We start from the raw sequence: 25,988 nt of genomic DNA, 5'->3' as shown, positions 1-25,988 counted from the left end.
TTCTTTCTTTCTTTCTTTCTTTCTTTCTTTCTTTCTTTCTTTCTTTCTTTCTTTCTTTCTTTCTTTCTTTCTTTCTTTCTTGAAGAGCCTTGTAGAGGACTTCTAGTTCAGAACATGACTGTTCTGGCAAGAAATCACATCCAAAGACCTTCTAGGTCCATGTGATTTGGCTGGAATATAAACACACCTTTAATCCAGGAAACAGAGGTAAGCAGATCTGAGTTAAAGGCCAGTCTGGTATAGAGCAAGTTTCAGGTAAAGAAAAGCTTAGGTCCAGGTGTGGTGGTCAAACAATGAAGGCAAAGTTAGTTTGTAGAAGGAAGCACCCATGTTTGAAAGTGGTGTTTAATTGAGTGACAAAAAAAAAAAAATGACGAATAAGAGGAAGATTTGACAAAATAGGATATGCCCAGCTCTCAGGAAAACAGAGAGGAAAGGGAAGCTACTTAAAGGAGCAACCTAGAATGAAGAGAGAGGAGGCAGTTTTACCTGGAGAGTTTTACAGAGAGAGACTGAATGAAAGAATGAGCCAGAGAATGAGGAGCCAGAAAATTAGAACAGATTGCTGCAATTAGTTTGAGGCCAAGCAGAGCAATTCAGAGGCCAAGAGAAAAGCCATATTGAGTAAGTTACCTGGGAGAGGACAGAACATCGAGCCAGAACATCTGAGTTGAACCAGCCAGCTAAGAGCACAGTAAGAACAAGACAGGGTGAACTTATTCAGCAGCAAGTCTCAGAGGCTGAAAACCTTCTGCCGTAGGTTAGATCGTACAGAGGTGAGAAGCTTCCAGGACTGTGCCTAGGCTAGCAGATGGAGGCAATAATCCTCCAAGACAACAACTGAATCGGGAATCAACGTTCCTTTTGCAGAGCGCTCCTAGCAGTCAATAAATCTGACGCCTTTTGATGGTAATTGGTCCTTGATGATCTGCCCATCGTGAAGCATCTATGGAAGGTGCTCGACTGAGAGATTACAAATGACTTAGAAAGCTGAACACAGGGTACAAATGACTTCCTACAGAAGGAAAACAACGTACTTGGTGCAGCTCTCCAGTTCTCCCTTTCTTCCCACGTACTATGCCTCTCAACAGGATAGGAACCCCAAGCATCCTTCAAGCAGCCACCCAGGACTTCTCCACAGAGTTGATCACATTTCTGATTAATTCGGATTTCAGTAAAAGGTTCATTATTCCTTCAATAGAATACAGTCCCCAAGTAATGTGCTCTTGACATCTACTTTTCTCTCCCCAGAGAAAGCGTAGCTAGGAAAGCCTTGAGGTGGGCTGGACCGCCCTGTTGGAGGCGTGGGTAGCTCCTCTCCAAGCCCTTCCATTCGGAAATGCCAGAAGCTTAAGATGCCGACCTTGTGAGCTCCCCAAAACGATAGCGATCACCCCGTTTAAACAAACTAGCTCCTTACAAGGCCTGCCGTCAAAGGGCGAGGGCAGGGGCAAGATCCGAGTTCTAACGAGCCCTCCTCCGCCCCTCCCCGGACCCCGCTGCCACGCCGTGCCACATCAGCGACTGAACTGCGAGCAGAGCTTGGTTTCTTTCTACGATGCGAGCGGCCCAGTGGGCGGAGGCAGCCTGAGTTAGCGGGAGTGGCGGGCTTCTCCACCAATCGGCAACCAGGGAGGAGGCTTGGCCCTCCCAACGGCAACCCAAGCCAGTGCTCCGCCGGGATCCAGATGAAGCACATCTGGACAGCTGTGCTGAGAAAGTTTGTGGACCCCTTCCAGGCCTACCATCCGAAAGGCACGTCCCCCACGTTGCCTCCTGCTAGCCACTTAGGACTTACTCACTTACCCAAGAAGCAATCAGCAACAACCCAAGACTGAACCTTTTTCTCTCCCCCTCCCCCATGCGAGGCGAGGCCACATCACATTCAACACAGTTTAATTTTCATGGGGCTTTGCTATCAAAAGAACAGAACCAACAACAAAAGCCCAGCCGCTGTCTGATCCTAACTGGCTAAGTGGGGAAAGTAAGGTGCTGAGGAACCAGGACAAGCTAGGTAAGTCCTGAAGGATTGGGGACATCATCTTAGTCCTGCTGAGCTCTCTAGCCTGCGCTTCTGCCCTTCTTGCCAGACTTCTGTTCCTTAGGGGGCGAAAAATACCTCACGCTGGGAAAGACTACAGGGACGTCGGGCCTCTTTCTCTCCTGGTTTCTGGACAATTTTTGGCTTGCTCTTTAAAATTTATTAAGGGTTGTGTTAGTGTAAGATTTCTTGGAAACAAAACTTTGGCTGCTGTTTTGTTGTAAACCTCTCTTCATCCCAAAGTTAAACTCTTCCTCTTCCTCCTCGTCCTCCTCCTTCTCTACTTGTTCCGGTACAACACTGTGTCGTCTTATGTTCTAGCTATTCTCCACTCCCTGTTTGGATGCAAGGCTGAGAAAACTCTCGGGTGCATTCAGAATTAACACAACTCTTGACAAATTATTTAAAACTTGAACCATACAGAGCACTTGTCAGGTCCTTCGCTTAGAGTCTGAATGTAGTTGAAATGGCAAATATCATGTCTCAAAGAGGGACACCTGAATTCCTTTATGATATTAACAAAATAATTAAACATGCGATAGACCGCTTTATGTGCCTGTGATCCTGTAATTGCGTATTTAAACCTGTAATTCCATCCCCAAAATACCCAGGGTGGTTATTATGCATGTGTGCTCGCAGATAGCTCTAGTTTATATGTCAGCATGTAGAGATGAGGTGGTGGAAATGCTGCGCTCTGGGTGGCTCCGAGCCCATTCCTTTGGAAACATTTATGATGTCCTCCGTCTGAGTAATGTTTTGACGTTCAAAGTTAGGTTGTATCTGTTTACTGTTGGGGAGAGATTTGACTGAACTAGATCTTTCATTTCTATCTCTTAAAGCGGTGGGTGGGGATTTGGTACAAAACTTATTAGTCATGGTCCACAAAGGTAGAACAATTAAAGTGCATTTAGGATGCTGGGTTAAAGGGACAATATTGCAAAGCAGCAATAAGAGTTGGCCCGCCAAGATCAGTTCACAGCTCCACGGAATGATCTTGGCTAAAAGCCTCATTCCCACCCATTCCCCAGTTTCCTCCTTTGTATTGTGTTAATGATAAATAGTCACACATACTGATTGTCTAGAGTGCTGAGTTAAACTGTGTCCATTGTTCTGCCAGCCTGGCATATAGCACGTCTTTTGCTGTGTTTTCATTCTTTGTTGCTTTCCTTCTCAGCTTCTGTGCATCGATGTCTTCAGTTGCATTACTTCTTCTCCTCTAGGAACTAGGGTTTATCCACTTCTGGATAAACTGGTTAATCAGGCATGTGAGGTTGTAAAAGAGATGGCAAAGAATCAGTTGAGGCCTTAGACATGGAAGGTCCTGGAGTGCAGATGATAGACAGAAGCCTGTCTGAAAAGAGAGAAGCCTGTCTGAATGTGTGGAGGGTAGTTTCATGGAAAGACTGCCATTTCTGAGAAGGGATTTTGCCAGTTTGTTTTAGTGGTGGTGGTTGTAAGAGGTCACAGTGCTGAGACAGCATCTAGGAGCAAGAGGAAGAATGACAAAGATGCAATGGCTGGAAAGTGTGGAGCTCTTCTGGGAACATTGAGACAATCCATGAGAAGTGTGTGTGTGTGTGTGTGTGTGTGTGTGTGTGTGTGTTGGTGGGAAGCTTTCTGCTGAGAGTGAAAGTCCAACCATAAGGGTGGCTGGACTGTCAGACAGTGAAGGAGAGTTTGTGAAGCAGACAGTACGGGGAATGTAAGCTAAACCGACTCCAGTGACCAAGTGAAAGCCTGGTGAGATGATTCCTTTCTTGTCCTTGCTTGTCCAACATGCTCTCCTCCTGCAGCTGGGGTGGGGGTGGGACTGGGAGACCTGGCAGTGTGAACATCTCCAGTGATGTCTTCCAGCTCTGCTCTAGTGGTTTGGTACCCTGGGACATTTTTGTCATGAACAAAAAGCCTCTTGGAGGTCTTTAACAGGAAAGTGATTGTTAGACACCTGTCCTGTTCTCATAATCGACCGGGTGTGCACAAAATGGATCTTTAACATCCTGCTAACAAAAATGATCTATTCCTGTGCTAAACTTACAGTTCCTGGGGTGGATACAACCCCAGGAACCCAGATGCATTTCAGTGAAGGGTCAGGTGTGTGTTCTTGTGCCTCCTGTCAATGACATTGTGGCGGAGAGCTGCATTCTGGCGTGGCTGCCTGACCTTAGGCCAGACACTGATCCATTATCATTCTGGGATATCATCTGTGGAGTGATCTTCACGGTCCTTCTCCCTTGGGTGATCATACATTCATCTACCAATTTTGGAACAGTCTGTTGTCCACAGGTGACACTTTTATATACCTAGCTGTTAGTTTTGACCACTTAATATTCGGCAAGTGTTCTAAATACTCAGCTCATGGCATTTTGACAGAAAGAAACCTGCTGAGGGTTGCTACCCCACATAGCCTTGCTTTTATTATTGATGAGATAGAGGCACAGGTGGATTAAAATACTTGTCCACAATTCCTAGTGAACAAGTGGCAGGCATAGACTCAGAGTCTGACACCAGACACTTAAGCTCTAACCATTAGGATGCACAATCTTAAGCATATGAGAAACTGGCTCTGCTTTTTTTCTCCCCCTTTTCTCTCTTTCTCACTCCCCTCTTTGACCCCTTTTTTGTTCCTCACTTCCTCCTCCTTTCTCTTTGGAAGAATTTGCTGTGGGCTTAAGCTAGCTTCAGGTGTGTGATCTTCCTGTTCTACTATCCTGAGCCCTAGCATCATAGGCTGTCCATTGTGCCAGGCTTCATTGTTCTAGTGGGTGGTTGAAGAGTCAACCAGGCGATGGAAAGAGGATCACTGGGTCCTGGGTTGCATTGATAATATCTGCCTGGAGAGACCACAGTAGCAACAGGATTCTGTCTAGAAAGTATGTTCTGTACCACATGGTGATTGGAGACATCATATTTGTATATTAAGGGAATTTCATTGCAGGTAAACATTTGTCTTCTTATCATGTTTGAGCAGAACTCACTATAGTATCTGAATTGAATGTAGATACTCAATAAATGTCAGTTGGTGTCAAAAAGGACCTAGGAGATGACTGGTGTGTTATTGAATCTTTGGGTGCAGAGCACAGTCCTTTTTTTGTCTTTTGGCTCTAGACCATTCCCCAAAGCTTCACAGGAGCAAATTTCAAGTAGTGTGCACTGCAACTGGGAAACTGTATACACTATTCTTTTACCAGAATCTCCCTGCCACATTGATTTGTCAATGAATGAGTTAGCAAATGGAATAAAATAAATACTGAGCTTGAATAAAAATATTAACATGCCTTTGATTCAGGTTACTGGGGCCATGGCCTCTCTGCTCCCTCTCTTCTGCACCCAGACTTGAAATGAATAGGAGCTTTCTTCTAAATGCTCTTGCCATGATGTACTGCATCATCAAAGGCACAAATCAACAGAGCCAGTCCTTCGTGGACTGAAACCAGCAGTCTCTGCTTCCGGAGGTCTGCATTTACAGGTGTGCCCTACCATGCCCAGCAGGGCAGTGGCAGAAAGCTGAGTAGCCAACAAACAACCTCCTTGTGATAGCTGGCTTTCTCTAGGAGTCTCTCCTCAGCCTAATTAAAGGTTACAGATGGGACTTCGTTATACTGTTCTGACCTTGCTTCAACGCAGATATCAACAATACATAATATACACGTCTCCTCCTGACAGCTGAGGCACACAGAGGTCAGATAATGACCCTCAGATGGAGAATGTTATTTTTCTAAGGTCACATTGGCACCAAGAGAATCTTGTTTAGTGGGATTTGTTCTTGCTGTCCTGAGCGGAGATGACTGTCCTCTGTGGATATTTTTTTTCCTTAAGAGAAAAAATGTAAAGGCGATGAACAAGGTGACATTTTCCATGGCAAAGTACACGGTGACTTTATCTGCACCTTTCCCCATTGTACCTGAAATTCCACAGGTTCTAGAAAATATTTACAATTTTTCACATGATTCTCTTTAGCAGAGAGAAAACAGACTTTCAGAAAATAATATGTCTTTGAAAAATGATCTCCAGAAAGAAAATTATGCTACTTAATTAGGAAGAAAGTTTAAAGGTCTCTGATTTCAAAGGTCCCTCTCTCTCTCTCTCTCTCTCTCTCTCTCTCTCTCTCTTTCTCTTTTTGGATACCCTTGCCACCTCCAAAAGATCACACAGTTCTTTGGACTAGTTTACAGACTAGCACTGTGGTTTTAACACAGCTTCCCTATTGAGTCTCCAATGGGGCTTATCTCCCTGATGAGTGGGCTGGTACCCTTTATTCTCAGTGCTTAGAATTGGGCCAATAGGCACTGCTGGAGGAAAGTTCCACCCAAGGTCCTTACTAAATAAATAAATGAAAAAAATTAATTCAGACCTCTTCTAGGATGTTTACACAGGGCGCTTTTCATCCAGCAGCTTCCTTCCCATGAGCCCCACTTGTTCCGGCCCTGATTTATGCTGCGCTCCTATGCCACAGAGCCAAGGTTTCCTGAGTGCCGTACTTATTTTGTGGTAATAGTTAGGAGTTCTTTATTCATTCTTGATGACCAGAAAGTATAATCAGTCCATCAACAATGAGTTGCCAAACTGACATTGTTCCTTTTGTGTAAGGACCATCCTGCTCCACCCAGAGTCTATCCCCAAATACATTTTCTGTAATGAGTATTACATTTAATTTTATTTAAATCCAGTAGAAGAATTAGAATTCAAAGTTTAGGTTCTGTAGGATTCCACAACTTATCTCTGTAAAGCTGAAGCAATAAATGAAAACATCATAACAATAAGATTATTGGCAGAACGTTTTCTAATTTGTAAACCCCAAATCTGAAGCTTTTTCTTTCTCAGAGTCAGGATCTCACTATAAAGCTTAGGTTGGTCTCTACCTCATAATCTTCCCTGCCCCAGTCTCTTATGTGCTGGGGTTATAGGGATACACCACCATGCCTTTTTCAAAACTGGAACTTTCTTTAGTGCTCATATAATGACCAAAAAATTCTAAATGTCACAGCATTTTGAATTTCTGGTTTTCTGATTAAGAATGTTATAAAATCTTTACAAGTATTACTAAGTCTGACAACCTTAGAAAGTGGAAACACTTCTCCTTTCAGGCATTCAGACAAGGAATCCCCAACTTGTAACTACACAATTCAGAAGACAATTCAGAAGGTGTCTTTCACACCCAGTAGACCTTATATTTTAGTTTTGAGTGAAAATAAACAAAAATGTCACCTGTCAGTTTGATTTTGTAGTTGTGTGTGTGTGTGTGTGTGTTTGTGTGTGTGTGTGCATGGCCATGAATTCCCCGTTTCTTATCTCCATGTGTCCTTTTTATAAAAATTTAATTTATGTTTTTATTGATTACAGTTTACTTAATTTATTTTCCAGCTATAGCCCCCTCCCTCACCCCTTCCCAATCCCACCCTCCCTTCCTCATCTCCTCCCAGTCCACTGATAGGGGAGGTCTTCTTCCCCTTCCCTTTGACCCTAGCCTATCAGGTCTCATCAGGGCTGGCTGCATCGTCTTCCTCTGTGGCCTGGCAAGGCTGCTCCCACCTCAGGGGGAGGTGATTAAAGAACCACTGAATTCATGTCAGCGACAGTCCTTCTATACCCAGCAAGGTGTCAAAGCAGATACTGAGACTCACAGCCAAACTTTGGGCAGAGTTCAGGGAATCTTATGAAAGAAGGGGGAGATAGAAAGACCTGGAAGGGACAGGAGCTCCACAAGGAGAGCAATAGAGCCAAGGTTTTTTCTGAGACTGATACTCCGACCAAAGACTATGTGTGGAGATAACCTAGAACCCCTGCACGGATGTAGCCCACGGCAGTTCATGTGTCCTTTTAATTTCAAAACTTATTTTTCTTCAGCACAATGAGCTTTTCTCCCATTTATTTGATTTTCTTCTGTATTTTCAAACTAGATTATAGTATACTGTAATGATTATAGTAATATAGCAAAAGCAGATAAGAAGCCAATATAGAAAGAGAGATTTGGTAATATTTCTTTAATATAATAGGTAGTAAAAATTTAAATATTAAGACCAGTAGTGGAGAAGAAAAGGGGTCATTGAAAATGACCACATCCAAGCCAGATTGGCTGACCTTGGAGACAGAGCCTTGAGAAAGCCAGGGTGATGTGAAGGAAGATGTTGAGAAAGGATGAAGGAATCAGGGTCAGAGGCATGGATGCGTTGTACCTTTAAGCAGGTATCATGGAAGTTAGACTTCCCCAGTTTCTTCATCCTGGTTTTGAGTTCTGGGCTCAGTTATGGTATACTCTGCATGTGAGGCAGATGGCCCAAAAGCAGGGTGACTGTTCCCCCTTACTGCTTCCATGACTTCTTGGATGAACTGTTTCCCCTGGGAAATGGGTGGTTGAATCAATACCGAATTCACCTGTAGCACATGAGGGAGACTTCCTACAGACATTAATCCTTTTCTCATCAGGAAAATGGGCTTGTCTGCCCCTATTTCTGACGGTCACTATGGGAAAAACAATGAAATGATGCGCAGTGCTGGGCTTTGTCCACTGTGTTTGTTTCAGAGTTGAGTAGGTATGTGGCCATCCTCTGTGTCACAGAAAGGCGCCACTGCGGAGCTTGTTAACCTCAGGAGGTAGACGCTTTCTCACTTTGAAAGTAATGAATCTGAAATGAAGAGAAAGCAAGGTTTCTAAGACTATACAGTGCTAAATCAGAATTTAAAATCAAGGTTTCCTCTCTCCAGTCTCCGAACTGTATGCCATGTATACTGTTATTTATTTTTAAAACCTAAATATTCTTGCTAGTTGCCACTTTCCAAGGTGTGGTAACTTCAGGTCTAGTGTGGACAACTAGCAACAGGGTACACCTTATCCCGGTTGCCCAGTTCTCTTCAGTGTTCTTTGTGGTCCTAGGGCAGTAACACAATAGTCTTTTAGGGCCTGACCCGCCCCTTTTGGTTAAACATCCATCACTCTGAATCACGACAGTGGATCTTAAAGTATCTGTAAAAGACCATTTGGATTTTGTTCTTCAGATACTTGCAGCCTATTCTTGTTTTGTAAAAACAAAAACAAAGAAACCTAAAACAATGAAACAAACGAACAAAAGTTGCCTAGAATTTTCTTCTTCAATTTCAAATTATTGAAAAACATTTAATTTTTTTTTCTACACATTTCCTTTCAATTTCTATATTCCGTGAAGATATCAACACACTCTGCAGACGAGCCTGGTCTGCAGACTAATTTGAATGACATTTTCACCACTGGCTTCTTGAAAAGATCACAAGGCATCTAAACAGATTGTTCAAATAAACCAGTACCACAAATAAAAGCCACCCATTCTTTATTTTAGGCTGTGCCCCCATCACCAATGGCTTTTCATTTCATTCAAAATAAAGCCAAATAATTACCCTGTCTTAGGAAGCCTTAGGTTATTCATCTGGCTTTGCTTCTATATCTACCATTTTTCTCTTCTTTTTTTTTTTTCTTTCTTTTTTTTTTTTGAGATTATAATATGGTTACACCATTTCCCCCTTCCCTTTCTCCCTACAAACCCTCACAAAAAGCCCCCAACCACAGAGGAGGACTTTGCAGCCAGCCCTGAAGATACCTGATAAAACAGGGTCAGATGAAAGGGGAGGAGGTCCTCCCCTATCAGGGGACTTGGAAAGGGGCAGGGAGGAGACCAGGGAGGGAGTGTGGGGTTGGGGAGGGAATGAGGGAGCGGGATACAGCTGGGACACAGAGTTAACAAAATGTAACTAAAAAGAAAAATAAAATTAAAAAAAAGCCCCCAACCTCGTTCTCTTTCAAATTCATGGTGTCTCTTTGCTTTAACTGTTGTTGCCTGTGTGTGTTTTCAAATACGTAAATACAACCTGCTCATTCTGTATAATGTTACCTGTATGAATAGCATTTCAAGGCAGACCATTTGGCTTGGACAATCAATTGGAATGCTCTTCCATGGGGAAGACTTTTTTCCCACTCTCACCATTCCTTAGTTACCTGTAGTTCCTTGTGTAGGTAGGGCTGAGGCCTCCTGAGCTTTCTTCGGTCTACATGCGCATGCCTATTGTTCTTGTCCTTGTTCTGCTCATGTTTAGTACGCCATGTTGTTGAGGCTTCATGGGTGTAGCTTCTGACACTTGTAGAAGACACAATTGGACAACAAACTCCCTGTTCCTCTGGCTCCTACTATCTTTCGATTTCCTCTTCTACAATGATACCTGAGCCTGAGGTGCAGGAGTTATGTTGTAGATGTATCCAGTGGGGATGGCCTCCCTAACACTACATTTTGATTGGTTGTAGTTTTCTTCAAAGGTCTTCTGTCGCAAACAGAAGTTTCCTTGACGTTGGGGTGAGGGAATGAGGATGACACCTATATGCAGGTAAAAGGACAAATGTTTAGAATGTAGTTTGGGATAAAGCTGGTTTAATAAATTGGCTGTTCTCCTTCAAGGCCCATGACTTCACGAGGCCTGGGTAGTTGGCTATGTTTCCAGTATCATTTTCAACATTATTTCCCTCTTGTTGAGCAAGTCTTAAGTCCAATTAAAGAGCTGTTGGTTACCACCAAGGTACACATACCAACACCAGTAATGCACCTTTAGGGTTAGTCCACCCTGGTGGTGGTTGTTGTGATTCATACGCATCATAGCTGGGTAGGGCTGCTGGTCACTTCCCTCCTTCAGAAGCTCACGTGGTGCTTTCTGGGACCATGAAAGCTAGTCTTCAGAGAGGTGGCTTTGAGGTCAGTTCCATCTCAGGGGTCTCTGGTCCCTGTGTCTAAAGTGTGTGGGATCTGCCCTCTTCCATCCCTACCTTTGCTCAATAGGTATCCTCAATGCTAATAAAGAGTGTTCAGGTCTTGGGGAAACGTGGGTTTAAATAGAGGACATACAATGACTGAGGGTGTGAGATATACTCCAGCTTATTTCATCTTCTACATCAGTGGTTGTAACCTGTGGAACCCCACAGGTGCTTCATATCAGATATCTGGCATTTATATTGTGATTCATAACAGGATTCAAGCCAGGACTGAGGGTTGTTAAGTTTAGATCTATCTCCTACGAATTCATAGTGTGGAAACTTAGTTCCCAGGTGTGTGTGCTAATGGTCATGTGGAAGTGGGTCCTGTAGGAGTAATTAGGGTTAGCTGAGGTCATGAGGGCAGGGCCTCTGTAATAGCACTAATGGCTTGCTGTCTTTCTCTGGAGCGTGGTTCTCTGCCTCCAGAACAACACCCTGTGCTGTGCCCATGAACTTCCCTACACCTGGTCCTGTGAGGGCTAGATCAAAGGGAAATCACAGAAGGCCAGGGATGTTGTCCATCCCAGTCATGCTGGGAAGCCCCTGATCCATGAGTCCTGGATAGAACAGTTAAGAGGTCTTCCTCGGTAGTGGGTAATTACTGGTACCTGTTTCCGTGCTGCTATTTGTGTACCAACATATCACAGAGCAGCAGCTTCCCCAAGAACCCAACTCTTTGCAGTCACTTAGCCTTACCCAGAGCTGAAAAATATTTATAAGAATTAAAAAAAAAAAATCTACTCCTAATTTAGGTAAAACAACCCAATGTCTGGCACCTTAAAAAAGTGCATGCATCAGTTGTATTTAAAACAGAAGGTCACTATGCCTAGCCACCCCAGAGGAATATTTGCACAATTATGTTAAGTCACATAATTGACTTCAGTGTAACTTTTTGTATATAACAAGCCAGAGACTGCCAGACCATCATCTGAGTTGATATTCGCTTTGTCTCCTGAGGAGCAGTTCCTCTTTGACATCTATTATTGTCTAACAAGCATATTTCCCTGGATTTGATACCTCTCTAATGAACTGCAGCAGGCTAAGCTCAGCTGAGCTATTACCCAGTTATGTGATATGTTCTGACAGTGAAGGGGAGTGAGGCAGCACTATGAGTAAGACACAGAAGTCTCAGAAGGGTGTAAGGGCATCACTGGGGAGGCACTGTGTGAGCAGGCTTAAGGACTGCACAAATTAAGGTCCAGCACCTTTGAATCCCAGTGTGGTACATGGCAAGAGTGAAGACAGCCATATCCTATAAGTGCCATGGCAGCCAAGGCTGCCGTTAGGGTATTAAGGTCTTGTCAGGACAGCAGCTCTGCCGTCCATAACCAAGCGCTGCAGGTTGAGTCTGGCATCTCTTCTCCCTTCATAATTTTAACAGCTCTTAACTTGAGTCCCAGGGCTGTTTGTCTGATTCACTCCTCCCCAACCCTGAGGGTCAGCCTGACACTCTAACCTCTTCTTATCTTCGTTAGACATTTCCCTGCCAGAGCAAGTTTTGTTCAGACTAACACAAACCAAGCTCAGATGTTCCTTTCCACTCCGCCCATGCAGAAATAGGAACATTTTCCCCTGTAACTTATTAGATTCTTGGTAGCTAGAAAACCCATTTGTATTGAAGTTTCAACTTGTATATCACGATGCGGTGCCATTACACAGCCTATAGTTGGGATCTTTGGGGTCAGAAGGATTCACTTGATTCTCTTATAGGATTTAACAATTACAGCACTATCCACAACCCTAAGCATAGTGCATCGAGTGTGCCTAAGAGTTTCTTTTCTTCCAGTAATTATGCACTGGAGGAGGCTATAGTCTGTTTGTTTTTTTCCAAGAGAAAGGGACACTGAGAGGAGACTAAGAAGCTTGCTGTTTCTGTCTCATGAGCTTAGGATTGTCCTCTGTACTTCTGGACACGTCTAAGATGGTGAAACTGAAGACGGGTTAAGCTTCCTGCTGAGAAATGCACTGAAACCGGATATGAGGTAGGTGATGCTAATTATGAAAGGTGTTGCTGGCTTTGCTTCTGGTTTGTAATTAGGTTTCCTGGTGGTGATAAGCAAAATAGGGCGTGGTGAGGGAAGGAAATTGTTTCAGATAAGCAGCTGCCTGCTACCTGGTTCTCAGAAGGAAGGTGGTGTTGTCAGAGGAGAGTTAGCCTGACTGTGGGCAAACACAGTCAAGAGCATTACTTTACCAACAGTCTCTCTCTCCTTTCTCTCCCTCCCTCCCTCCTTCCTTTTGTTTTTGTGTGCACATGAAGTTTTAATTATTTTCTTTATTACAATACATTAGAGTCTAGGCATAATGAGGAGAAAAAGACTAAGATAGTATTTGAGGTTGAAATTTTAATAGAAGGTTGACAAGACAAACCCAACGAAGCCAAACTGCTTTTGAAATGTGAGGACTGCTAATTATTATTTTTGGCCCTACCTTGATGCCATCCACATATCACATCCCACCTGCCTGCTTGCTGTGGGCTATTTTCTACTTCATGCAAATCAGGCATTTTATTTCCTTCTTTGTTTTTGAAATAAAGTAAATAAGTAAAAGACTAATAATCAAGTAAAAAAAAAAAAAAAGCCCAAACAAAGCATTATAAAACAAAAAAACTCCAAAAATACCATTGAGTTTGTTTCTTTTCTTTCTTCCTTTTCTTTTTTTTTCTTTTTTTTTTTTTTTTTTAGTTGAAAAGAAATACACATTTGTTTCTTGATGCCAGCAGGCTGAAACTTGTGTTGAACAAGTAAAGCCCTGTGCATTGCACCCATGGTTAACACTCTGGACCCCTCTCCCGAACTTTACAACTTCCTAAGTCAACAGGGGAGCAAACGCCCTACGTCTACCTGTGATCCTTAAATACAAAACCAGACTGGAAAATTAAGCCTGCATAGTTTTGAGTCCGATTTATTATACAACCAGTTCACACATCTAGCTGTTTCTGTATATACTCTAGAACTGATCATGACAAAGTTTTTAAAAAGCTGTAAGAAATAGATTTCTAATTAGAGAAGTTGCAATTTTCAAAAGGGCATGAAAAAAACTAAATCTGAGACTTCCCCCAGAAGTTCCCTTATGTTCAAAGAAATAGACTTTCTGTAAAAACATATACAATTTTTACAGACAAATATTTTATAAGCCATTTTTCTTAAAAGATTGAGGCTAGTCTGTTTTGTAACTAATTACTGAAGCTGAAGTCAAGAAGGTTTGGTCATTACTAGGCTAATAAACTTAAGAATCATCCAAGTCCGTGCGGACAGGCCTAAAGTCCGACTTGGGCCTTGTCGGGAAGAACACTCAGCAAAGCTCAGAAGAGCGCACCTCCGTTTGCACCCTTGTGCAGAACTGCGGCTTCTAGTCATGGAGGAGGATTTGTAGACTGAGTGTGAGTGGATGGAAAGATTTGATTTCCTTGTTTAGAGCTAGAAGAGGGGCCAGTCACCAGGCTAGTCATAGAGTTCAGTAAACTCGCAGAATCCATTGCTCTGCTGTAGTCATGAAGAGGAGCAGTAATAGTGGAGGTGACCTGTGGGAAATGGATTTTTAAGAGACAAGTAACCAAACTATGAGTTTGTTTCACAAGTGATAGAGATTTTGAAAAGTTAGGGCTGGAAGGAGGTCAATTAAGGAGGTAGTTTTGTTTTGAGGTGTCCTTGATCCTGGCATGGAATTTCATCATTGAGCAGGATACCCACTCATAGCCCATGTGAACATGGGCATGTCAGCTCTTACACTGAACTTAAGAACTATGTTTCTGTGCCTTGCCAATTTTTGGTAATGTTAAGTCATAAGACTTCTGGACTGATGTGGCTATAGAATATAATTCATAAGGAATATGGAGGGGCCTGAAAAGGCAAGTTTGCAGAAAATATCATGGGCTAAAAGGTTATTTTTTTTCTTCACTGTCTGGCACAATTTCAGTTAATTTCCACGCTTTGCCTAACAAAGACATTTACATCTGTTCCTTACATTTACACACTGCTAGTGTTCCTTACTGTGGGTGAATTGAGAAGAACTTAGGACAAAGCAGTGGAACAGTATCTTTGATGATCATTGGGACTGCTGCCTACTCCTTTGTCTTGACTGAATTAATGTCCCTCACTTAATATGTTTTTGGAGGCTGTTTCCTCTTCTATAATAAATTGCATCCTCATTCAGAGTGTCTAATGGAGTTATTCAGTTGTTGGCACCGCACACACGTGCACACATCCGTTCACACACACAAATCAATCATTTTCTAATTTTTTTTATGATAAGACCTTTTCCCAAATAGATGCACACCACTAATCTTTTCTTACTGGTAGATCCAAATGCTAAAATCAGCATCCCTGTCTGTGAGTATTTGTTCCTGGGTTTTTTCAGTCTTCATGTATACAGCACAGGAGGTGTTGCCTGAGGCACTTTTCCCTTTCCTTGGGTTGGCATGAGTATGAGGTGCTTGGCTTGGTAGGTTGGCCAAGTGAGAGGAGCCAATCCAGCAGCTGGACAACAAGCTCATGGGAACCTCGTACTTTTACATTGACAGGCTCAGTTAGTTCAACAGTGTCACAGAAATGGCAAATCAGAAGGCAAGATCAGTGAGAGAGAGAAAAAAAGAGAGACAGAGTAGTTCCTACTCATTTACAGGAGAAGCCCCTGTTAACTGACTAAGCTTCTGATTGAAAAAGACATGTTTCAGGAGGTGCAGGAAGGCAGTGTGGCTGGTGGGGAAGAGATTCTAACTTTGAGAAGTTGAAGAAGTGACGATCTAGCTTGTGTGGGTCATGGGGCAGGTGTCCTTGTGCAGACTAGGGCCTGGCTTGCCTGTTTACAAAAGAGCACTGGCTCCTGTTTTGATAACAGTCCACCAAGGGCAAAGGCAAAGTTGAGTGCAGCTGGCAAGGTGTCTTAGTCACTGTTCTCTGAGTCCCACTTTCTCGTTCACTTTTATTTTTACTTTGCAAACTGTTTCTCTTTGTCAGCCCTTTGGAATGAGCCGAGGTGGGAGTTCCCTTCTAGATAAGTTTGTCTCCAGCCTGCGTTGAGTCCAGGGCCTGCAGCTTCTTTCTTCCCTGTCCAGTGACCAGAAAGATTGTCATAGATCAGGTCGTGCAGGACTCCTCCCTGGCACAGCTGTGCACATCACCCTAGAATGGGAGGCAAAGATCCTGCTAGAAGCTAAGGCTCTTCCTCCATGTGCTCAGACCCTTTTGGCAATGTGGATAAATGGGGCCCAGGAAAAGCCTGTCTCTGACTGAGGAGGGATATCGGAAGCTATTCTTCCAGCCTCACTTCGGCAGAGTTTATTTTGCTCTCAGCTGTGGCATCTTCTTGGCTGGACCTGTGACCTGTGACCTGTGACAAGTCTGCTTGAGCATTCCCACACATGCCCTGTTGCCATCATGTGCCTGCCAGGAGTGGCATCATGCTGCCCACACAGACTATAGGAAGAGAACGACGCCAGTCAGAGTATCTCAAACAGGTGGCCTGGCCCCTGATTGGGGACATCAGATACTACTTGCCACCTCCAGCTCATGACTTCGAAGCATCTTTGTGACCGCCTCATAGAGACAAGGAGGGGTGTTGGTTTTAAAATGCTCAGCTTTTGTCTGGGGTTGATTTAGGAGTTTGGTCAAAGCTCTTCCCTAAGGCTCTTCTGAGGCGGTTATTGTTCTCCAGTGTCGTATCCTGGTGTCACACCTATGATTAAGATAAAGAGTAACAGTATTGAAAGGTGAACATTTGTGAACCCAACCTCCCTGAGGAAATCAACCCTCCATCCATGCCTCCCTATTTCCATCCTCACCAGTACTCGTAACATCTTCTTTTGGAGGCCTTTTCCAGCTAGAAAAGGAGATGGGGATGTGTTGTTTTCCTTCCAGCACATCATTTCTCTTGATTACCTAGTTTACCCTTGTGCACCTTGTCATTTTTAATCATGTGAGGCTGTCTTGCTCCACCTTCCATCGGAATTCCAAAAAACCAGGTTGGTTTTGTCCTGCACTGACATTAATCTGCCAGGCTGTTAGGCGAGGCAGCCCCTACCTGATGTCGTAGCCCACTATGCTCCATCAGCTCGGCCCTTTAAAAACAGGATCCTTTTATACGTTTGCTGCAATTATTAAAATGCCGCTTACAAACATCAATGGCTTCACCGACATTCTGCACGTGCGTGTATTCCACACTGATCATGTCTATCTACCCTTCTACTCCTTCCTCCCTTCTCTGTCAACCTCTTTCCTTCACACCTACCTCATCTTTTCTGTCTCTCACCCACTTCACTTAGTGCCCTCCTCCACATCCATTTTCCTGCAAATGGCTAGCTTTCTTCATCATAGTATTTTTGTAGATCCATTGAAAAGCCCTGTAGGCAGTTTCTGTATCTTATCCGCCCTGATTTGTGCTTGGCAAGCATGGGCATGCAAGCATCTCTTTTATATGCTAACTTCGTTTCATTTGATGTGTGTACACAGCATCGGTAGAGCTGGGTAACATGGTAATGTGGCGTGTTTCCAAACACCCAGCAACAGCATAGAAGGGTTCTCCTTTCGTGCCCTTGCAAGCCTTTATTATGTTCTCATTTGTTGGATGATTGGTTTTTAAAATTTCATACTGGAACATATTTTATACAGAATATATTCTCTCCCTATCCCCTCCTTCCCCTTCTCCCCATACTTTTCCCTTCTCGTTATTGTTTCTTGTTTATCATAGTTTTCATTTTCATTTCCCAGATTAGCAAAGATATTTAGCAGTTCTCCAATATGTTGGCCATTTTTTTCTGAGAACTGTCTATTCAGTCACTTGTCCATTTTTCTCTTTTTCTTTTTTATTATTATCACTTATTACAATTTATTTAATTTGTATCCCAGCTGTGCTCACCCCCATCTCCTCCCAATCCCACCCTCCTCCCTCTTCTCTCCCTATGCCCCTCCACTAGTCCACTAGTCCACTAGGGAAGGTCCTCCTCCCCTTCTATTTAACCCTAGCCTATCAGATCTCTTCAGGACTGGATGCTCCCCCTTCAGTGGGAGGTGATTCAGAGAGCCTGTCACTGAGTTCATGCCAGAGAAAGCCCCTGCTCTCCTTTTTAGGGAACCCACTCAGAGACTGAATCTATGGGCTACATCTGAGCTGGGGTTTCAGGTCCTCTTCATGCATTGCCCTTGCTGGGATATGTGATATCATTCTCTTCAGGGCCCCCAGGCTGTTTTTTGTTTGTTTGTTTGTTTGTTTGTTTTTTGCTCTGTTGGTCTCCTTTTGGAGCTCCTGTCCCCTCCAGGTCTTTCGATCTCCCCCTTCTAATTGCATTATTTCTCTTTAAGTTCTTGGAGTAAACTATATGTGCTGGGTTGGGATTCGTTTTTGGTTTTTGTTGTTGTTTTTTTGTTTTGTTTTGTTTTGTTTGTTTGTTTGTTTGTGAGACAGGGCTTCTCTGTGTCACCTTGGCTGTCCTGGACTTGCTGTCCAGGCTGGCCTTGAACTCACATTGGTCTCCCTGCCTCTGCCTTCCTGAGTGCTGGGATTACAGGCTGGGATTGCCCGGTTTATGTGCTGGGTATCAATGCTCTTTCTGATAAAGCTGATAAAGTGTCCTCCCATTGTGCAGTCTTCCCCACCACTCCAGTTTCCTCGGTTGTGCAGAAGCCTCTACACAGGAATCCCATTCCCAGGCCTTAGTTCCCTTGTGCTGGATCCCTGAATGAGATCCCTGCTTTTGCCAGCTGTAAAGGGTGTTCTTACGTTTTCTGCTGTATTTTCTGCATTTCAAGTCTGGCTTAGGTTTTGGGTTTGTTTGTTTGTTTGTTTGTTTTGTCTGTTTGGAGTTAATTTTTATACACGATGAGAAATATTATTCAGTGTTCTCCATGAGGTATACAGTTTTCCCAGCAGAATTTGCTGAAACTGTCTTGTTCTCTAATTTTTGTGAACTTCATCAAAAATTGGTTGGCTGAGTATGCATGAATTTAGTTATCCCGGGTCTTTTATCTCATTCCCTCCCTCTACATGTCTGCTATGATTTGTTTTTCCTTGCACTTTTTAATGTTATTTATTTATTTATTATTATTATTTGTGTGTGTGTGTGTGTGTGTGATGGCCTTCTTTTGCCTGCCTCTGCCTCCCTGAGTGCTGGGATCAAAGGCATGCGCCATTATGTCTAGCTGCAATGGCCTTTTTGTTTGTTTGTTTGTTTGTTTGTTTAAGTCAGACATGCTTCTATTCTTTTTTTACTTTTTACTAATTAATTCAATCTATATCTAGGTCATAGGCCCTCCTCTCCTTCCAGTCCTACCATCTCTCCCACATCCCCTTTCCCCTATTCCTCAGAATAGGGGAGCCCCCCTACCCAGACACTCCAGCTCTTCTAGTCACATGTGGCCTGGTGGGAAAGTCCCGTCAGGGGGAAGTGATCAAAAAGCAGGCAACGTAGTCCTTGTCAGGGCTATCTTCACTCCCTTCACTAGTGGGCCCACATGAAGCCTGAGATGCCCATCAGGCTTATCTTCTTGGAGGTCTGTGAATTGTAATAAGTCTATTCTGTACTATAAGACTAAAACATGCTTATAAATGAGTATGTATTATGTGTGTCCTTCTGCCTCTGGGATACCTCACTCAGGATGATCTTTTGTAGTTCCATCCATTTGCCTGCAAATTTCATGATTGCCTTGTTTTTAATGGCCATCGTGCAAACGTACCGCCAAGGAAGTGACAACACAGCTTGACGTATCGGCTTGTTACATAATGTCGACTTTATTTCGGCTGCATCCACTGTGGTGTAGCCCACACTTTCCCTTGCCTTGGTGGGTAGCGATTAGTAGGTCTGAACATAATGCCTACCCTACAAGGGTTGAAACGACTCACTTCCCGGTGGGACTCACAAGAGCTGGGACACCCTAGTAATTCACGCAGCTGTGGGCTAGATGGCCAAGTGTGGGGGGTGCGCCCTCTAGAGTTACTTGCGCAATGAGAATAGTAGCCTATCAAGTGGTGGGGAGCTCCATAGCAGTGTTGGTACTTGTTCAAGGGATTCTGGACAGTGATGAAGGACTTGAAGCTCTTCTGATCAGACACTGTTGCAGACCCATGCAATTCATGGGAAGATGCCTGGGCGGGAGTCAACGCTCTTCCAGCTTGACAGTCCCATACATCCTTGTCAGCAGGGCGCATCTGATAAAGGCTTGAGCTTGACAAGCGTAGGGGACCCACACAGGTGCAGTACCAACAAAAATTGTGTAATTCTGTCCTGCTGAAGTGGGTGTGCCTTTCCAGGAGTGAGACCTCGCTGTGCCCACTTGAGAAAAGGCTGATGGCTGGAAGCTTTTGCCTGGTTCCGCACCCCAGCCTCCCCCCCCCATTCTTTAGATTGAAGTGTCTTGCAGGGTTTGAATGAGAAGTTAAACGCTGAATATAATTAATCTGGACCACCATGAGAAGTGAAACTCAGTTGGCAGGGCATCTGCCAATGTGCAAGGCACTGAGTTTGGGCTCTAATGCAACAAAAAATAAAATCAAATAAAAATTAGCAGCAACAGAAAAGAATAAATAAGTAAATGAACATAGAACAAAGAAGGGGGGGATAAACATCTTGGGACCAGTGAAGGAGAGGGATAGAGGATGGTTACTTACGCTGAGCTCAGCTTTGCTCAGGGTCATCTTAGGCTGGGTGCTTTGGGTATGGGCCGGGGGCCTGCGCCTATGTGCACACATACATTCATTTACACATACGTACACCCTGCATTCATTTTATCAACATATCCACCAAGTGTCAAGCAGGAGTGATTGGCAGCTGAAGCAAACTTGAAATTCGTCTTAATTGAGTTTCAGGGTGGAAAGAGTTAGCACGGAATGTGACGACGCCAGACCTACAGAGTGGAGCGGTTGGTGTTTGCGTGTGTGTGTGTGTCCACACGTGCTTGTGTATGCATGCATGTATGTACTTATTTAATGTATTGCATGGCATGGAAGCATGCCAGCACTAGCTGCCAGGCCACTCTGAAGGCAGTTAAGGGCAACAGAACCACAGAGTTCTACGCTGGAAGGGTGGGGGCAGTGACTGTTGAGTCTACTACCTTCCATCCCAGGGGAGTTATTCTACCTGTAAACAGTCATGCCCCTGGCTGAGGGCAGGTTCCATTACTTGCCAATTCTAGAGGGCAGTATCACTCTCTCCCTCTCCCAGCATTACATTCCACCCCTCTATGTTATGGAACCCTAAAGGTAGAGCCACTCCCTAGAGCCAAGACCTTGTGGAACAGCGTCCTCCTCTGGTGGAGAGGTGTAATAGCCACCAGATCTTCAAAGGAAACTGTGATGCCTGTCTTCCCACAGCCCAAGCAGGATTAGCTCAAACTTCAGGACTCTTTCAAAACCCCTCTAAGCTTCGGTATCCTGACAGGTTCGCCAGAAGTACAGTAAACTCCTTTAATGTTGGCTTGTTCTGTATCGATCACAGGTTGTGTTATCTGTAGTGACAGTAAGCCTATGAGATGTCAAGCTTTTTCTTAACAGAGCTGAATAACGGCTTTCTTTTTCACTCATTTTCAATCCTCACCCCTACCAAGTGGGGCTCCTTCTCCCCAGCAACCATGAGGTTGACAGGAAGATGCTGGGACACACTGTTTCTTGTACTAGGATGTTATCTCAAGACTGTATTTCAGCAGCTTCTGTCTGAAATTTCATTCCAGCCCTCTCCCATGCCTACACACACAGATATATGCTCTTGTTTTAGTTCGGTGGCATAGAAGAACAGGCTAGCTCTTGGTACCTCTCAAATACCATCATGTCCCACCCTAGATGGAGACACATTTTAAAAGTCCCATCTTCCTGGTCCTGCACATTCACCTGTCTCTATATCTCTCTTCCTCTTTCATTTTTTTTTCAAGATGAGGTTTCTCTGTGTAGCCTTGGCTGTTCTGGACTAACCTTGTAGACCAGGCTGGCCTTGAACTCACAGTGAACTGCCTGTCTCTGCCTCCCAGAGTTCTGGGATTATAAGGTGTGTGCCACAGCGCCCAGTTCCATTCATCACTTATAGTCTTAACTCAATGCTTCCAGAGTCCAACTCTTTTGAAAAGACTTTTATTTATCTTATGTGTATATATGCCTAAATATATATGTACCACATGTGTTCAGGTATTCAAAAGGGCCAGGACAGTCTGTCAGATTCCTTGGTGCTGAAGTTAAAAGTAGTTATAAGATGCCATTGGATGCTGGGAACTGAACCTGGGTCCTCTGCAAGAACAGCAAGTGCTCTTAACCACTGAGCCATCTCTCCAGCTCACTTCCAACTCTCTGTGTGATAGAATACTTGGACATGGTATTATGTATGAAAAGGAGTGAGTTCGCTATTTAATATAACCATTTAGGCCTGTTAACTACATCCCTTGGATCTCTTTTACCCTCATCTGCTTGTTGCTGGGGCTTAGGCAGGAGGATAGACCTCCCTCTGGTACAGCAATTCCTCACTGGGAGCAAATAAGTGTTCAGAAGCAAAGGTAAGTAATTATAACACAGACAGTTTAAGGCACAACTACGAATTCCACTCATAAACATGCCTCATGCTAACTCTAGAGAGTGGGACATTTTTATCTAGGATGTTGGGAGTAATAAGGAAGTAAGTTCTGTTTGTGATATCTAATACTCGGAGATGCCTAACAACTTCTGTCTTGTGGTGAAAGGGAGGATCTGAGAACACAACACTGTGTGTCCTCTGTTTTCTCTAGGCCAGCATGCCAGCTCTCAGCTCTCTGACCACACTTTCATTAGCATTACATCCTCCTACCTTACCTTATGATCATATTTCACATGACTTCCACATATGCCTGAGCTCTCGGCTTTACATCACAATTGTAGGCCCCTCCCTCTCTCTTCCCTCTATCCCCCTTCTTTACCTCTCAGAAAAGGGGAGCCCTCTTACCAACCCATCTTAGCACATCAAGGCTCATCAGGACTGAGCATATCCTCTTCCTCAGTGCCCTAGCAAAGCAGCCCTGTCAGGGGAAAGTGACTGAAAAGCATTCAATAGAGTCCTTGTCAGAGACAGCCCCCACTCCTCTTACTAGGGCACCCACATGAAGACCAAGGAGCCCATCAGGTACATATGTATAGGGGGACTAGGTCCAGACAGTGCATGGTCCTTAGTTAGTTCTTCAGTCTCTGTAAGCCTCCCTGGGCCCAGATTAGTTGGCTCTGTTGGTCTTCTTGTGCAATTCCTGTCTCCTCCAGGTCTTTCTATCCTTTCCCCCACTCTTCCACAAGGCTACATGTGCTCTACCCAATGTTTGGCTATGAGTCTCAGCATTGGTTTTGATCCATTGTTGGGTGGAGCCTCTCAGAGAACAGATATGCTAGGCTCCTGTCTGCAGGCATAGCAGAAGGTTGTTAATTGTGTCAGGGATTGGCGCTGTCCCTTGGTGTGGGTCTCAGGTTAGGCCAGGAATTGGTTGGATATTCCCTTAATATTTGCTTCATAAAATGAGTTTGTCAGTGTACTTTCTGTTTCTATTTTGTAGAATAATTTGAAGAGTATTGGTTTTATCTTTTCTTTGAAAGTCTGGTAGATTTCTGTGTTAAAACCACATATCACTACTGAACACGTGAAATGTGAGAAATCTTAATTGAAATTGAATGTGAAAGTCTTTTTGCCTTGTTTACAAACTGTTATTTCCAGCTCATTCTTCCCCTAGGCCAGGTGACACAGACTTTTTTTTTTTTTTTGAGTTTTTGGAAGTCTTCCTAAAAATAGCCAGATTTACCTGGATCCTGAGGGGGCCTTCAGCTGCTCTCTTCTTTCTCCCTACATTTTTGTTTTTATAAAAGACCAAGTCTTAATTTTAGATTTATTCCCGCGTTGTGTTCTTATTTTCTATGGAATTGTGAACATATACTATATAGAGGAAAATGAAATGCCAACTGACTTATTAGCAATTATTTTCTGTTGGGCACATGTTTGTGTGATACACTACGGCTACCTCTAAGTCCAATGGTGTAGGTCAGTAAGCTTAAATTCACTTGGCTACTGAGGGTTTAAGATTACTACATGATCTACATTCCATTCTGCTGGCAGCATTGTACTTGCTGCTGCTGCTGGGCATTCAATGCAAAGAGTTAAACTGACTTTGTGGAGTTTAAAGTTTATGAATGTAGTACTTCAAATTTAAGTTTATTGTATTTATATGTGTGCATGTACGTGTGTGTGTGTGTGTTCATGCATGGTCTGCTATACCATGGCATGCATGTTTAGAGGTAGAGGTCAGAGGACCGCTTTTGGGAGTTTATAGTCTCTTTCCACCATGGCGGTTCATAGGGCTGCAGTCAGGTGGCAAGGCTTGGCTGTAAGTGCCTTTACTCTCTGAGCCATCTTACCAGATGGGTTACTGAGGATTTAAGTTTGCATTTTTTTTAATGTATAATTTTATTTTATTTTTTATTAATTACACTTTATTCACTTTGTATCCCCCCATAAACCCCTCCCTCCTCCCCTCACGGTCCCACTCTCTCTCTCCCTTCTTCAAGCATGCCCTTCCCCAAGTCCACTGAGAGGGGAGGTCCTCCTCTCCTTCCTTCTATTAGACCACATCAGGAGTGGCTGCATTGTCATCTTCTGTGGCCTGATAAGGCTGCTCCCCCCTCAGGGGGAGGTGATCAAAGAGCAGGCCAATCAGATTATGTCAGAGGCAGTTCCTCTTCCCATTACTGTGTGACCCACTTGGACACTAAACTACCATGGGCTACATCTGTGCAGGGGTTCTAGGTTATCTCCATGCCTGGTACTTGGTTGGAATATGAGTCTCTGGGAAGACCCCTGTATTCAAATTTTCTGGTTTTGTTACTCTCCTTGTGGGGTTCCTGTCCTCTCCAGCTCTTACTATTTCCCACTTCTTACATAAGATTCCATGCACTCTGTTGGCCATAAGTCTCAGTGTCTGCTTTGATAGTCTGCAGGGCAGAGCCTTTCAGAGGCTCTCCATGACGGGTTTCTACCTTGTTTCCTGTTTTCTTCTTCTTCTGATGTCATTCCTCTTTGCCTTTCAGGATGGGGATTGAGCATTTTAGTCAGGGCCCTCTCTCTTGATTGGTTTCTTTAGATGTACAGATTTTAGTTTAGGTTTAGTTTAGTTTAGTTTAGGTTTATCCTATGTTATGTGTTTATATGAGTGAGTATATACCATGTGTGTCTTTCTGCTTCTGGGACAGCTCACTCAGAATGATCCTTTCCAGATCCCACCATTTACCTGAAAATTTCATGATTTCCTTATTTTTCATTGCAGAGTAATACTCCGTTGTGTAGATGTACCACAATTTCTGCATCCATTTTTCACTTGAGGGGCATCTGGGCTGTTTCCAGCTTCTGGCTATTACAAATAAAGCTGCTACAAACATGGTTGAGTAAATGTCCTATTGTGTACTTGAGCCTCTTTTAGATATATGCCTAGGAGTGGTATGGCTGGATCTTGAGGAAGCACTATTCCTAGTTGTCTGAGAAAGCACCGCCAGATTGCTTTCCAGAGTGGTTGTACAAGTTTACATTCCCACCAGCAGTGGAGGAGGGTTCCCCTTTCTCCACAACCTCTCCAGCATGTGTTGTCACTTGAGTTTTTCATCTTGGCCATTCTGATGGGTGTAAGGTGAAATCTCATTTTGATTTGCATTTCCCTAATGGTTAATGAGGTTGAGCATTTCTTTAAGTGTTTCTTTGCCATTCGATATTCCTCTATTGAGAATGCTCTGTTTAGCTCTGTTCCCCATTTTTTAATTAGATTACTTGGTTTGCTGCTTTTCAGCTTCTTTAGTTCTTTATATATACTGGATATTAGCCCTCTGTCAGATAAAGAGTTGGTAAAGATTCTTTCCCAATCTGTAGGCAGTCATTTTGTTTTGATGACGGTGTCCTTTGCTTTACAGAAGCATTTCAGTTTCATGAGGTCCCATTTATTGATTGTTGCTCTTAGAGCCTGTGCTGTTGGTGTTCTGTTCAGAAAGTTGTCTCCTGTACCAATGAGTTCTAGGGTATTCCCCACTTTTTCTTCTAACTGATTTATTGTGTCTGGTTTTATGTTGAGGTCTTGGAGTTTAGTTTTGTGCAAGGTGATAAGTATGGATCTATCCCACTGAAATCAGGGACAAGGCTTCCCATTCTCTCCATATCTCTTCAACATAGTTCTGGAAGTCCTTGCTAGAGCAATAAGACAGTTGAAGGAGATCAAG

General features: G+C 43.6%; 1 protein-coding gene across 3 annotated transcripts in view; it reads left to right on the top strand.

The window, feature by feature from the left end:
• The first annotated feature begins 1,692 nt into the window (after positions 1 to 1,692).
• The window catches only part of Tmem45a (transmembrane protein 45A), an 82,358-nt gene continuing 58,062 nt past the window's right edge, over positions 1,693 to 25,988 (top strand). For 2 of the 3 annotated variants that reach the window (XM_055593514.1, XM_055593513.1), the window contains exon 1: positions 1,693 to 2,014. The gene's annotated coding sequence lies outside the window, so the exon portion shown is untranslated. Of the gene's footprint in view, positions 2,015 to 12,727; positions 12,791 to 25,988 lie in introns of those variants that run through there. The other variant, XM_055593519.1, reaches the window with a different exon arrangement.

Source organism: Psammomys obesus, unplaced genomic scaffold (assembly GCF_907164565.1).
Source record: "Psammomys obesus unplaced genomic scaffold, mPsaObe1.curated_primary_1811, whole genome shotgun sequence".
NCBI lineage: Eukaryota > Metazoa > Chordata > Mammalia > Rodentia > Muridae > Psammomys > Psammomys obesus.
The sequence above is the reverse complement of the archived record's forward strand: the minus strand, read 5'-3'. Positions and strand labels throughout refer to the sequence as shown.